General features: G+C 46.4%; 1 protein-coding gene and 1 pseudogene across 4 annotated transcripts in view; both read left to right on the plus strand.

Moving 5' to 3' along the window:
* LHFPL3 (LHFPL tetraspan subfamily member 3) overlaps window positions 1-15,422 on the plus strand; it is a 588,278-nt gene that overhangs the window by 439,968 nt on the left and 132,888 nt on the right. The gene's annotated exons all lie outside the window — the stretch shown is intronic.
* LOC132015376 (small ribosomal subunit protein uS2-like) lies at window positions 12,419-13,694 on the plus strand (annotated as a pseudogene).

Consider the following 15,422-nt stretch of genomic DNA (forward strand, 5'->3'; position numbering starts at 1 on the left):
TGTGTGTGTGTGTGTGTGTGTGTGTGTGTGTGTGTGTGTGTGTGTGTGTCAGCCTTGTCTGGCTTTGGTATCAGAGTGATGCTGGCCTCGTAAAGTAAGTTTGGAAGTGGCTCCCTCCTCTTCTGTTTTTTTTGGAGGAGTTTGAGAAGGATGGGTGTTCATTCTTTGAGCATTTGGTAGAATTCACCAGTGAAGCTGTCTGGTCCTGGACTTGTGTTTGTTTGGGAGTTTCCTTAGTTTTATTTTTGATTTTTGTTACTTTCTGTTTTGCTGTTTTAATGCCATAAAATGACAACATCCCTCTTGACCAATCCTTTAAGGCTAATGATAGCTACTTATATTCTTGATACATCCGTGTCTATTATTTTTTTATTCTCTCACCCTAGAGAGGAGTGACTTTTTTTTTTTTTACCATCATTTGACAGATGAGAAAAATGAGGCATAAAGAAGGGAACTGACTTGCCAAAAATCATTCAATTAGTTAATGACACAGAGACTATTAGAACTCAATTCTTTTGACCCCCACGTCCTGCACTCTTTCTGCTCAAACTTAATGGCCTTTGTGTGAGCTGTCTTGCAGCCCTGCAGTCGCAGGGCATGCTGACAGGAGAGCTCAGACAATGGCTCAGATTGTGTCCTCGCAACAACCCTACAAGGACACTGGAACCCACACAGCAGTGCCCTTTCCCATTCTAAGGCCACCTTAGCTCACTCTTCCCAGGAAAGGGCAGGCTGTGCTAACCGGCACTGCTGCCCAGCAAAGTGAACGGAAACATCACGCAGAGATAAAGTAGAAAGCAGAAGCCTCATTCCCTTGCTGCCTTGAAGTAGAGAAGAAAGCATCCTTGGAGGTCCTCCTTCTGAGAGTGGGTTCACCTTCTGAATACAAACGGCAGCCTCCTTCCCGTGACTCTGCCTGCTCTCGAGGCAGGCAAACCACACGTTCAGGGGCTAAGACACATGACTTGGGCTTCAATCCTGCAATCAGATATATTTTTAATTCAAGTTCCGCACAATTTGGTTAATATTAACTTTATTGGGTAATTACCTTATTTGGAGTGCTCTCAACAGCACTGTTGACAAGATTGTCAGCTTGCTACAAGAGATGGGCTTGCTGACAGCAACACAAAAAGAAGCTGAGGCAGGTTTTTCTTTTAACCTATTTATTAAAATTTTATGAGTAAGTCATTTTCTCCCTTGTGGGCTTTTCCTGCTACCTTGTATGGGATCACAGCTGCTTGAATGTAAATGTAGCCGCCCGGTCTCCCTGTGTTCCACAGCCAGAGAGGCCCTCTGGGGGTCTCACACACCGCCCCACCGCCCACACCCCGCCTCCAGGAACTGATGGAGCAGTGAGGAGCTGCTGCCTTCCCGTCACCCATCATCTTGGTGAGCTAAGCATAAACAGGCAGGGTGCTGTTGTGGAAGAGTCTGGGTGGGCTCTGCCCTGAGTTGGAGGGAGGACTTTCTGAGCCTAGTTCTCATCAGCCCTGATTGTCCATATTCACTACAGGAGAGTACCACCCCCATCAGCACTGCCCCAAAAGCCATCACGATTAGCACCAGGCTGTCAGGATTCTCCACAACAGAGCAAAAGTGCCCTCTAGTTAGAAATATCATGCGTACTTCATGGCTTTCCTGGAGAATCACAGCCAAAGTTCAGAAGACTGAAAAAGGTCCCTTGGTACTACGGGTTGAACTGCGTCCCTCCCTCTTCCCACCAAACTCCCATGTTGAAGTCCTAACCCCCAGTACCACAGAAGGTAAACTTACCTGGGTAGAGACTCATCGCAGATATAACTAGTTAAGATGAGGTCACACAGAAGTAGAGCAGGCCTCTAATCTCGTCCTGATGAAAAAGAGAAATTGGAACATGGACACCCACACAGAAAGAAGACTGGGCAGCTGTGACAGCAGAAAGCAGAGTGATGCCTCTCCAAGGCACAGGATGTCCAAGATGGCCATGAAGTCACCAGATGCCAGGCATGGAACAGATTCTCCCTCATAGGCCCAGAAGGAACTAACCCTACCAACACCTTCGTTCAGACTTCTAGCTTCCAGAACTGTGAGATGATACCGTCTGTTCTTTTAACCGTAGAGTGTGGTACTGTGTTACAGCAGGCCTGGCAAACCAACACCGAAGGTAAGAAAAGCTGCCACACAACTGGTTTGTGGAAAAGCCAGGAAGGGAATTCAGCCTCCTGGCCTTTGGAAGAGCTCGACGTGCACCATGTACTACAGGCGTGCTCAACGCCCATTCCTGGGCATCTGATCCCTCCTGGCATGTGGCAAAGATGGAGAAATGGGAAGAGAGCAGGGTGATGGGCGGACAGGTAAAGGAAAAGAGACAGGAAGACCGTGGTTTCCCCTTCTTCTCTCTTCCTCTTCTCCTCCTTTCCTTCCAGGGCCCTCCTTCACAAAAATTGAAATGGTATTGGTAGTAAGAGCTCAATTTGTTGAGCACTTGCTGTGTGCCAAGCATGGTTCTAAAATGTTTACAGACATCACCAAGCCCCAACAAGGAGGGAGATGCTGCTGTTATCCCCACTGACCAGATGAAGAAACTGAAGCGAGGATTTTTAGATGACTTGTCCAGTGTTGCCCAGCTCACCAGTGATGGAGCTAGGGTTTGGTCCCAGGCTGCCAGGCTCCAGAACCCGACTCTAACCACTGTCCTTTCCCCTCCTATACCTTCGGATAATGTAGAGAGAAAGGGTCTTTGCAACCTGCAGTCAAGCAAAGCCTTTAGCTTTTCCAGAGCTTAAACCCCAGGAAAGCCTCCAAGTAAATGCTCATCACTGTGTCCCAGTGTTTTTCCAGAACTTGTGCTTTATAGAAAAAGAATGTTTTTCGTTATTTGTATTCTGGGCATCAAGATATGGTCCCTCCTATTCAAGTGCTTTTGTATATTAGTTCTAGCTTATCGTGTTCTTCTTCAGGAGCTTTGAGGATCTCTGTTTGCAGTACAAGGAGCATGCTCGATTAAAGGCCTCAGTCAGGAGGCAAAATATAGGATTCTTAAAAAAAATATATAGGACTCTTAGCATCTTTCTACATTAGAGCAGAACCACACTGTAAAATTTCCACTTGCCCTGCCTCTTTGGTGCAAGGTGAATACTGAGCCATCAGCATCGGGGTTACAGTTAAGATGAATCGCTGGCTTTCCTGGGGAGGGTTTGATTTCAACAGTCATTGTCAATACGCGTGTCAAAGACGGAATCACACCAAGGCTCAAAAGTAGGGTCTCCATAATGTGCTGCATTTCAGGCCATTAAATATGGCTATAAATTTTCATAGGCTCCTAACCAACTAATATTTCCATGGAACCCTCAGCTCTCTTGATATTACCCATTCGTGCCAGAATACCAATATTTTTATGTTAAAAAAAATTTTTTTTTCTCATTTTCCTGCCAGGTACATGAGTATTAGGCACCATGTAGAGAAAAGTTACAGAGATTAAAGAAACAGTTTGCAAGAATTTAAAATACGCTCTCTTGCCAGGCTGAAGAATATGATTTAAAACCTCAAAGGTTTTTCACTTGCCCTGAAGCAAGAAGCCACTGTAATAATTTAACTGGAACCTTTTATTATATTAGTCATTAACTTTAAAAATGCAAATCTTCTGAATACAGCCAACAACTAACAATCTTTCTTCTTGGCTAAAAGACTTATTTTTCAGGGTTTCTTCTAGATTCTCTGGACTTTCTCTTCCATATTTCCTTCTCAGCTTATCAGAACATAAAAAAATGCATGCTCACATTTTTCTGAAATCGTGGTTTTTCCATGCATGCCCTAAAATGCCTCCTATTTCTATGAGAATCTTGGAATGCATTGGTTGGGAGAAGAGGAGAGTGTAATTTCAAAAATAGCCTCTGTCCATATTTTCTAGTTCGGGTTTAAGTTATAAACTAGCTGGTACCAGACCAAAGCCAAAGAAGGATCTAGGTCCAGTGGGATATGAACATAAATGTGTTCCTAATAACATGAAAGCTTCATGGTGGTGAACATCACAGACACGAAGGACTAGAAAGTAAATAACCTCTGCGAGTTCAAAGTCATCCAGGCTACAGCTGAAATTATATGCCCACACTGGTAATAAATTGTTTGGAAAGATGGCACTTTGCCATAATTACAATGCCAAATAGAGCAATTTAAAATAAAATAAAATAAAAATAGATTTTTTAAATTTATTTTTATTTTTTAAACATTTTATGTATTTATTTGACAGAGACAGCTAGAGAGGGAACACAACAGGGGGAGTGGGAGAGGGAGAGAGAAGCAGGCTCCCTCACTGAGCCGGAACCCTGACTTGGGGCTCGAACCCAGGACCCTGGGATCATGAACAAGCTAAAGGCAGATGCTTAACAACTGAGCCACCCAGGTGCCCCTAGAGGGGATTTTTTTAAACCACGCCTCAAATCCATGCTCTCAACGTCCCCTGGGTCTCCCCACCCCTACTGCCCATTCGGTCCTCCTCCTCAGGCCTTCCTCCCAAGCTCTGGCAAAGACATCCTGTGTCTGAAACACCCTGAAGTCTTAGTCCAGTCCCCGAGGCTCCCTCTTTTACTCAGTCAGTGTAAACCCTGGTTCCCACCTAACCCTAAGCTTCCGAATCACCTTCCAAGCCTCCCCCTCTGCTGGGCCCCAACCTCGAGAGTTTCTGATAGCTGGGCTGGCGGAGGAGGTACCAGGCCTGAGAATTTCTCACAAGCTCCCAGGTTATAGGAACCTGCCGGTCCCAGGACCGCACTTGGTGAACCCCCGCTCTTAAACCAACAACAAAGTCCCAGATATTTATACAAACATCTAGATTTTCTTGTTGCGTACCTCCCTTGTGCTTGGTCTCCTCCTTCACAGCACGTGGACCTGTGGGGGTCACGTGGGGTGGCTAGGCTGCTAGACGGGAGGGTAGCGGATCTCACGTTGCACAAAACCATGACAGGCTTTTACAATAAGGGGAACAAACATAGCTGCTTAAGGCCAGATACCCACCACTCCTGATTCAACAGTGGCAAAAAGTTGAGAAAGAAAACAATGCCTGATTCCGTGAGCCCTGTCCACCTCACTGGGAAGGACCATTATGTTCCAGCATCTTCCAGAAGGCACAGTGCTGTCTGGTTCTGAACATCATGACCTGTAGGAGCTCTGGGTTGTCTGAGCCACAGGAAGGAGTCACAGGGAGTTCAACGGTAGCCCCCCGTGGATTATGGTGTGGCCTGAAGAGACAGAAGCTGCCTCTCGTCTTCATTTTCTGCCTTGAAAGGACCATGTTGCCTGTATCATTTTTTAATGGATCTTTGTACATCCTTTGTTTAGAGATGAACACTCAGGCTCGAGCACTTGGTCTTTTCCTTCTTCGTGCTCCTGGAAAACAGGGATCGTGCTCCAGGAAAAAGAAGGGTACCCAAAGAGGCCCAGAACCCTGTTGGAAGACACCCCCAGCCACCCTGATTCTGTTCCTGCCAGCCCAGAGACTGCTGGGAATAAGGAGCCACAGGCTTTTCCTGAGGATGCCCTCCCGTTGGCCTGTCTGCAGTTTCTCACTTCCCTTTGCAGCTAATTATTCCCTTGGCCTGATCCAAACTCCCAAAGGCAACCTTCTCAGAAATCCCCGTCCCTTATCTCCAGCACGTCTGAGAAAACCACTTGTCTTATGGAATCACACCTCAGAAAACTGGGGAGACCACGTCGTCGTCCTCTCGGGCTGCTGGTATTAGGCTCCATTGCCAGACTAACCCCTTGTTTGCGGTCCTTCGCTGCCTGAGAGACTGACCTGGAGGCAGGCAGAGTTGCAAGTAGAAACACAGCAGAAAACATGTTCTTTGGAGAAGTTCCTCCAAGGTAAAGGAAAAGGGATGACAGGAGTAAGGCATTCTGGTAGCCTGGTTTCATCAGCCGCTTGTGGGGCACGGCAGGGTTTGGTGTCCAGGAGAGAATCCGGGATGTCTTGAATCTGCTGTCCTACCCCAAACAGTGCTTCCCCAAGCTCCTTCCGGGATGAGCTGGGCTCCGCTTCCTGGGGCAAGAGCCCTGCTTTAGAGGAAGAAGCAGGACTGAGAAGGAAGCAGACCCAGGTCCTATCAGGGTGGTAGGGCCGCAGGTGCCCTGGTTGACAGACCCTGAGCCCCACACCTGGGTCAGGATATCCTTCACATGCTGTTGGAACCACAGATTGAGCGGAGTCTACGTTTGTCATTGTTGGGGGCTCTCAGTGGTCTTCACCTCAACTCCTCTGAAACCCGGCTCTACTATGAATCAGCCAAATCTCCCATGACCTTGTGCACAGGAGGCGGTCACCCGCCTTGATGAGCTGTTGTGTCCTTAAGCCGGCATTGGTTGACTATCGCTAAGCGGCATGGAGTCTGGTGCAGGGAGAGGGGAGACAGGAACATAACGCCACAGACTCCACCACTCCACAAACTTACCTGAGAGACACCCAGCGCTTTAATACTCATATGGGAAGGAACAAATATCCTGACTCCCAAGTAGAATTAAACCCCTCACTCTGTTTCTTGGTTTTCCAACCATTATGTGCACCCTACAGGGAGCTCCCTGTGCCCACTAACATCCACTGATTTCCCACACATAACTCCTCGTGCCTGGGCCAACACGCTCTCCTCTCCCCCAGCCCCCTATCTCCTCCCGCCATCCTTTTGGAGCTCACAGGCTGAGGCATCTACAAGTGGTTGGATGCCCCGGCTCTGGCCTGGACGGCCTCCATCAAAATCTAGGCTGCGGTGTGTGGTCTGTCACATTCTGCAAGTGCCGAGCCACTTCATGTTTCAGTGTCCTCTTCTCTAAAATGGGGGTGGTGTGGGGCCCTGGGGTGGCTCTGTTGGTAGAGTGTCCACTCTTGGTTTTGGCTCAGGGTCATGAGCTCCGGGTCATGCGATCGAGCCCCATGTCAGGCTCCATGCTCAGCAGGGAATCTGCTTGAGAATTCTCTCTGTCCCTCTCCCTCTGCCCCTCCACCCCCACCCCCCCACCCCGTGTGCTATTGTGGACATTGCTGCTTTAAACATTCGGGTGCACATGCCCCTTCAGATCACTACATTTGTATCTTAAGGGTAAATACCCAGTAGTGCGATTGCTGGGTCGTAGGGTATCTCTATTTTCAACTTTTTGAGGAACCTCCACACTGTTTTCGAGAGTCATTCTACCAGCTTGCATTCCCACCAACAGTGTAGGAGGGTTCCCCTTTCTCCACGTCCTCTCCAACATTTGTCGTTTCCTGACTTGTTAATTTTAGCCGTTCTGACTGGCATAAGGTGGTATCTCATTGTGGTTTTGATTTGTATTTCCCTGATGCTGAGTGATGTTGAGCACTTTTTCATGTGTCTGTTGGCCATCTGGATGCCTTCTTTGCAGAAATGTCTGTTCCTGCCTTCTGCCCATTTCTTGATTGGATTATTTGTTCCTTGGGTGTTGCGTTTGATGAGTTCTTTGTAGATTTTGGATACTAGCCCTTTATCTGATACATCATTTGCCAATATCTTCTCCCATTCTGTCAGTTGTCTTTTGGTTTTGTTGACTGTTTCCTTTGCTGGGCAAAAGCTTTTGATCTTGATGAAGTTCCAATAGTTCATTTTTGCCCTTGCTTCCCTTGCCTTTGGCCATGTTTCTTGGAAGAAGTTACTGCAGCTGAGGTCGAAGAGGTTGCTGTCTGTGTTCTCCTCAAGGATTTTGATGGATTCCTATCTCACATTGAAGTCTTTCATCCACTTTGAGTCTATTTTTATGTGTGGTATAAGGACATTGTCTAGTTTTATTTTTCTGCATGTGGCTTTCCAATTTTCCTAACACCATTTTTGAAGAGACTGTCTTTATTCCATTGGACATTCTTTCCTGCTTTGTCAAAGATTAGTTGACAATAGAGTTAAGGGTCTATTTCTGGGCTTTCTATTCTGTTCCATTGATCTGTGTGTCTGGTTTTTTTTTGTTTGTTGTTTTGTTTTGTTTTGTTTTTTTATAAACATATATTTTTATCCCCAGGGGTACAGGTCTGTGAATCACCAGGTTTACACACTTCACAGCACTCACCAAAGCACATACCCTCCCCAATGTCCATAATCCCACCCCCTTCTCCCAAACCCCCTCCCCCCAGCAACCCTCAGTTTGTTTTGTGAGATTAAGAGTCACTTATGGTTTGTCTCCCTCCCAATCCCATCTTGTTTCATTGATTCTTCTCGTACCCACTTAAGCCCCCATGTTGCATCACCACTTCCTCATATCAGGGAGATCATATGATAGTTGTTGTGTGTCTGTTTTTGTGCCAGTACCATACTGGCTTGATGACGACAGCTTTGTAATAGAGCTTGAAGTCTGGAATTATGATGCCACCAACTTTGGCTTTCCTTTTCAACATTCCTCTGGCTATTCGAGGTCTTTTCTGGTTCCATATAAATTTTAGGATTATTTGTTCCACTTCTTTGAATAAAATGGATGGTATTTTGATAGGAATTGCATTAAACATGTAGATTGCTTTAGGTAGCATAGACATTTTCACAATATTTGTTCTTCCAATCCATGAGCATGGAACATTTTTCCATTTCTTTGTGTCTTAATTTCTTTCATAAGTACTTTACAGTTTTCTGAGTACAGATTCTTTGCCTCTTTGGTGAGGTTTATTCCTAGGTATCTTATGGTTTTGGGTGCAATTGTAAATGGGATCGACTCCTTAACTTCTCTTTCTTCTGTCTTGCTGTTGGTGTGAGCCTTCTATAAGTATTTTCACATACACGTGATGATGGGAGGCTTTGTGTTGTAGAGTGTGAACTCTGCAGCCAGACTCCCTGGGTTCAAAGACCTGGGTCTGCCACTCAATAGCTGTGTGATCCCCATGCCTCAGTTTCTTCTCCTGTACAGTGGGGATAATAGCCAAACCTCCCAGGCCTGTTCACTTTCTGAACACCTGGGCAGCTGCCTCTCAGTCCTCCTTCCCCTTCAAGCCCTGGCACCTCCAGTGACCTCATCCGAGCTCACCCACATAGTTGTAAACTCTCAGTTCTTGGATTTCCTCTACTTGCTTGCCCTTCAGTTACTGCGCACCCCAGCCACAAACTCTTGACCCTGGACTTTGCCACTAATTAGAACCTCTGGAAAACAAAAATCAGATCTCCATTCTCTGTCCTTCAAGGTGATCAAGTTGATCCCTCCAACTTGACTTTCTCTGTCATCACAGGCTTTGTGACGAGTGTGCCCTCACTTCATTCCTTTCTTTGCCAGCATCCTGAAGTCGTTCGCCATGTTTCCTTCTATGAGTCTACCAAGAGGCCGACCCTACTTCATCCAACTGTCCACCTTCCTTGATTCTATCCCTGGACCATTAAATGGGACCAAGGGAAAAGAAAATCACACAAGCACAGAAGTAGGTACCACTCTCATGGATGCCATCCTCTGTGTTTCTCGGCTCGGTCCCCTGCTGTCCTCCACCAGTCTGAGCCCACAGCCTTGTCTCCGACCTCAGAGGAGAAACAGGTGCTGTCAGATAAATGTCACCTTACAGCTGCTGGGCGTTGTCATGCTTTTCCTCCTCTACATCCTTATTTTCCTGTCTCTCCTGTCACTGTGGAAGAGGGGTCCCTCCTTCCATCCCAAGGAAATCCCTCTGCCAGTACAAGGAACACAGCCCCTCTGTGTTCTGCAGAACCTTACAGGGTCCTTCTGCCCCAAGACCTCTCCCCAACCTCTCCTGGTGTCCTTTCCATCAGCACCAAAATGTGCTCAAGTCTGGTAACTTAAAACTAAAAACCTTCTTGGGGTGCCTGGGTGGCTCAGTGGGTTAAAGCCTCTGCCTTCGGCTCAGGTCATGATCCCAAGGTCCTGGGATCAAGCCCCACATCAGGCTCTCTGTTCAGCAGGGAATCTGTTCCCCCCAACCTCTCTCTCTGCCTGCCTCTCTATCAAATAGATAAAATCTTTAAAAAAAAAAAACAAACTGAAAACCTTCTCTCGACCCTATGAACCCCCTGACCTCCCTGCTTTCTTCACTGTGAAGCTTCCTGACAATTACTTTCACTTTCTCTCTCCTCCCACACTTCCTCCCTGCAAGCTGCCTTCTGGCTTGCTAGCTTTTCACCGATGTCACAGTGACCTCTGTGCTAATAAGTGTAAGGAACACTATTTGGTCCTTATCGTCTTCTACTCCTCTGCACTATTCCACACCGCTAACCACTCCTTCCACTGTCTTCTTTTGGCTTCCATGACACCATATTCTTGTTTTTCTCTGTTCTTAAAATTTACTCTGTGTTGAGGGTCCCTCTTCCCCTACCTGCCCCCTTAAATATTGACGTTCTTTGTGTTTCCATTTACTGAACCTATTCCAGTGAATTATTATTGCAGAACAAACTACCCCAAAACTTAGCAGCAGAAAGCAATAACAATTTTATTGCATTCATAATATCATGGGTCAGAAATTCAGGCACAGTCCTGCAGGGCAATCCGTCTGCTCTACATGACGTTGACTGGGGTCACTCAGTGGTATTCAGCTAGCGGCTGGGCTGGGTTGGAAGTTCCAAGACATCTTCACTCAGGTGCCTGGTACTTGGCAGAGTTATCCAGAAAGGTGGTACACTCTCCCTCTCCAAGTCTTGGACTTGTCCACAGGGTCTCCCCAGCAAGGCTGCTGGTCATCTCACAAGGCAGGTCAGGGAGCCAATAACAAGTGCTCCAAGACCTAGGAAGAGAAAGCTGCCAGTTTCTCAAAACCTGAGCCTGGACTCAGGCACAGCATTATATTTACCTTATTCTGTTGGCCAACCAATCATAAGCTTACCCAGATCCAAGGGAAGGAGACCTAGACCTCCTCTCTCAATGGGAAGAGGGATCCAAGACTTTGTATCCATCTTCAATCCACCGCAGCCCTCTCCTTGGCAAAAAGCAGTCTCCACACAGCCCCCATCATCTTTCTCCTGAATCACTGTAACACTTTCCTGGTCTCCCTCCTCCTGTGCTGCCCTTTCCAGCCCATTAACCCACAATGAAGCCATAGAGACTTTCTTCAGTGCGTATCATATCGCATCAGTCTCTGACCGAACCCCTTGACAGCTTCCCACTCCTTAGCGTGCAGTCCTGTGTCAGTCCCTTGTGACTTGTCACTGCTGATATTGTCACTCCACTTCTCACCACTTCTTCTATTCTCAACTCCACAATACTGGTGTTCCAAAGCATGTCACACTCTCTTCAAGCCTTTGTACATTCTTTCCCCTTTGGAATGCCCTTCTATCCAGCATTCCTCATGCCCTACCTCCCATGGGCAAGCACAAGCATGTAACACACACACACACACACACACACACACACACACACACACACACACTTTCCACTTTCACCCTCCTTCAGAGCTTGGCTTAGACAGGTGATTCTGGAAATGTGGTCCAGAGCAGGCAACATCAGCATCAACTGGGAACTTGTTAGAAATGCACATTCTCAGGCTCCAGACCTACTGAATCAGAAATTCCAGAGGTGGGGCCCAGAAATCTTCATTTTGACAGTCTTCTGACTTAGTCGTTTGATTTTGGTGTTTGGTAAAGGCTGAGAAACACTGATTTAGATAACATCTCTCCCAGGCAGCTTTCCCTGACCCAACCTTCCACCCAGCTATTGGGACAGGGATGTCTCCTGCATATTTCCACAGTCATCCCCACTCCACTGATCATCTCCCCATCACAGGGTACTGTGATCGCCTACTTGTGTCACCTCAGTGACTCCCTCTGAGCTCCCATAGGCAGGGACTATATCATAAGTATTACTCTCTCCTCAGCAACTACCTAATGCCTGTTACGACAGTAGCTCAGTAAGAAATAGTGAAGCCAAGATTCAAACCCTCGTGTGCATCCCAATCTTCTATCAGTGTAGACTATAAGTACCAAAAACAAGAGATCTAATGCACTGAGAGTATTGGTAATCAGCATCTGGGATCATTCTTCCAGTAAGTGCTCTGATCCTTGTGCAATAGAAAGGGACACAGAATAGATACGAAAGATTTTGCGTACATAAGATTTTAATAAAACCCCAGAAAGGAAAGATAGGCACGGTCAAATCAACCTAAAACCCTGAAAAGGGACCACCCGATGCTAGTCCTGCCATCAGATCAACTAAGCTCATCATCATCCCATTTCTGCATGGCCGATTCCTCCAATGTTTGCATTTTAATACACTAACTGTGTTTAACCGGAGTTTTTAAAATGCCACGGCATCTTTGGAAATTTGGCAGAAGAGAAGAATCTGGGTCACGCAACTGTGTAATCTAAATAAGGTATAATTAATACGTCCATCAACTTCCACAGAAGTGATGCTAGTTTGCAAACTATTCATTAATTCTGAACAATAAAGGCAACCGGTTACAATGCACACACTGAGCCGAAGAAGAGAGGCTCACTGTGGTGCCAGCCTGGGGTGCTGTTGGCACTGTGTGGCCATGACCCACCTCTACGTGCTGCGTGGAGGCGGATGACCAGTTAAGAACTGGGGGCCAGAATCCAAGAGTGGCAGTGTGACTACGGACCCCCAGTCTGTTTAAATTCTACCTTGTGATTCACGAAATACTCTCCACGTTGTGAAAAACATTTGACAAATCACTAGGGAACTGGGGAAAATGAGCCCTAATCATTGGAAATAAACCATCAAAGTGGCTACACCTGAAAATCAGGAGAGACCTGAACTCACATCCCAAGCCCCAACTACTTCCTTGGCTTGTTTAACATTTCTGTACCTCATCTGCAAAATGTGCTGGAATACCGCTTCACAATAAATAAGATAATGCACATTTGTGCTCAACACACAGCTAATACTGCAAGTAACTATCATTGCTATGTTTAGTACTCAGAACTAGACAGTGCTATCAGAAACCAAGTGGACTGCCTTTCTGCACTACCCAGAGAAGTGTCCACTTCACCCAGCATTGTTTTGCGTTCCCATGGCAACTTAAAGGGAACCTTTTACAGTATCCAGAGCCCTTGGTGACCTGCAAATAAAAGAGGAGGATGTCCTTCCATTTCCTTGCAGCAGGAACCCACTTAGCTGGGACCAACATTGACTTCCAGATGGAAGCATACATCTACAAAAGGAAGTGTGATGGGATCTACATCACTAATCTCAAGAGAACCTGGGAGAAGCTTCTGCTGGCCGCTCGTGCCATTGTTGCCACTGACAACCCAGCTGAGGTCAGTGTCCTGTCATCCAGGAATACTGTCCAGCAAGCTGTGCTGATGTTTGCTGCTGTTCCTGGAACCATCCCTCTGTTGGGCCACTTTACTCCTAGAAACTTCACTAACTGGGTCCAGGCAGCCCTCCGGACGCTGAGACTTCTGGTGGTTCCTGATCCCAGGGCGGACCACCAGTCTCTCAAAGAGTTGTCTTACATTAATCTACTGCCATCAGTCTCTGTAACACAGACTCTCCTCCGTGCTATGTGGACATTGCCATCCCTTGCAACAAATAAAGAAGCTCACTTAGTGGGTCTGATATGGTGGAAGCTGGCCCGAGAAATTCTGTGCATGCGTGGCACCATTTCCCATGAACACCCATGGGAGGCCATGCCTGATCTCTGCTTCTACAGAGATCCTGAAAAGTTTGAAAAGAAATAGCATTTCCCAACTGAAAATTGGAGCTCTCAGCCGGCCACTGAAGACTGGTCCACAGTTCCCACTGCTCAGGCCACTGAATGGGTAGCAACAACCACTAAGTGGTCCTAAGGGGCTCTTCACAAAGTCAAACAAAATGGAAATAAAGTTGACAGGAAATAAATAGTTTCTGGAAAAAACAAGCAAGCAAAAAGAAGAAGAAGAAGTAGACTGTATGGAACAGTACACGGTTCCTCAAGAAATTAAAAATGGAACGATCAGCAGATGCAACAACACTACTGCTAGGTTTTTATCCAATAGAATTGAAAGCAGATTCTTAAAGAGGTATTTGCACACCTGTGTCAGGGCAGTATTATTCACAGTGGCCAAGAGTGGAAGGAAACTACATGTCCAGTGATGAATGAATGGATAAAATATGGTATGTACATACAATGGAATATTACTCAGCCTTCAAAAAGAGAAGGGACTCCTGTCACATGCAACAGCTTGGATGCCCCTTAAGAACATTACACTAATTAGACAGTCACAGAAAGATAAATACTGCACAATCCCACTTACATGATGTATCTAACATCATCAAACTCATAGACCTCAGAAAGTAGAATGTTGGGGCACCTGGGTGGCTCAGTGGGTTAAGCCTCTGCCTTCAGCTCAGGTCATGATCTCAGCGTCCTGAGATGGACCCCCCAGATTGGGCTCTCTGCTTAGCAGGAAGCCTGCTTCCCCCCTACCCCTTGCCTGCCTCTCTGCCCACTTGTGATCTCTCTCTCTCTGTCAAATAAATAAATAAATAAAATCTTTAAAAAAAAAAAAAAAAAGAAGAAGAAGAAGAAAGAAAGAAAGTAGAATGTTGACTTCCACCAGCTGGGGGGAGGGAGAAACAGGGAGTCATTGTTTAATGGATACAGAGTTTTGGTTTTGCAAGATGAAACAGTTCTGGAAATCTGTTGCTGAGCAATGTGAATAAACTGAATACTATTGCACTGTATACTTAATGGCTAAGATGGTAAATTTTAGGTTATGTGTTTTGTTACCACATTTTAAAAATTTTTTATTAAAAATACTGGACCCAGTCCCTCCCTTTCTTGCCTGTAATGCTGTGTACTCCTGCCCTCTCACCACTCCCACTCAGTCCCTTTTCCTCCTTCCTCTTCCTTCCCCAGCTGTCCTTTGGGTGTTCGCATTCCTCAGAGTCCTGTCCTCAAACATCCTCTCTTCCTGCTGTTGCCCTGTGAAGGATTTCAGCCACTCCTCTGGCTTTACCAGCCACTCACATGTCGGTGGCTCTTCACTGCTCTATCCCAAGTCTCTAAAACTCCATAAATACCTGTGAGTAAATGCATATCTCGATCTCTAGCCCCTACCCAGCCTGAGGCTCCATTTACTGTCTGCACACCTCCAGCTGACTGGAGGAACCACCGTTCCTTCAAATTCAATGTATCCAACATTTAATTGATTTAACCTCTCTTGGGGGAACAAAGAATCTCCTGGGGCCCCTGGGTGGCTCAGTAGGTTAAGGGTCCAACTCTTGATTTCAGCTCAGGTCATGATCTCAGGGTGATGAGATTGAGCCCCACGTAGGGCTCTTCCCTCAGCGTGGAGCCGGCTTAAGATTCTCTCTCTCCCTCTCCCCGCTACTTTCTCCCTTGCTCATTTACCAAAAACAAAAAACAAAAACACCATAACTCCTCCCTGTGATCTTGCATAATATTGTCCTCAAATCCCCAAACCTGCCTTTACTGAATATCCAAATCCGGCTGACCTTAAGCTAGAAACGTCTGGAGAATCTGGTCACTTCTGTCCTTCCCCAGGGCCTCATCCTGTCTCAAGTGGGCTATG

This window comes from Mustela nigripes, chromosome 4, assembly GCF_022355385.1.
Source record: "Mustela nigripes isolate SB6536 chromosome 4, MUSNIG.SB6536, whole genome shotgun sequence".
Classification (NCBI taxonomy): domain Eukaryota; kingdom Metazoa; phylum Chordata; class Mammalia; order Carnivora; family Mustelidae; genus Mustela; species Mustela nigripes.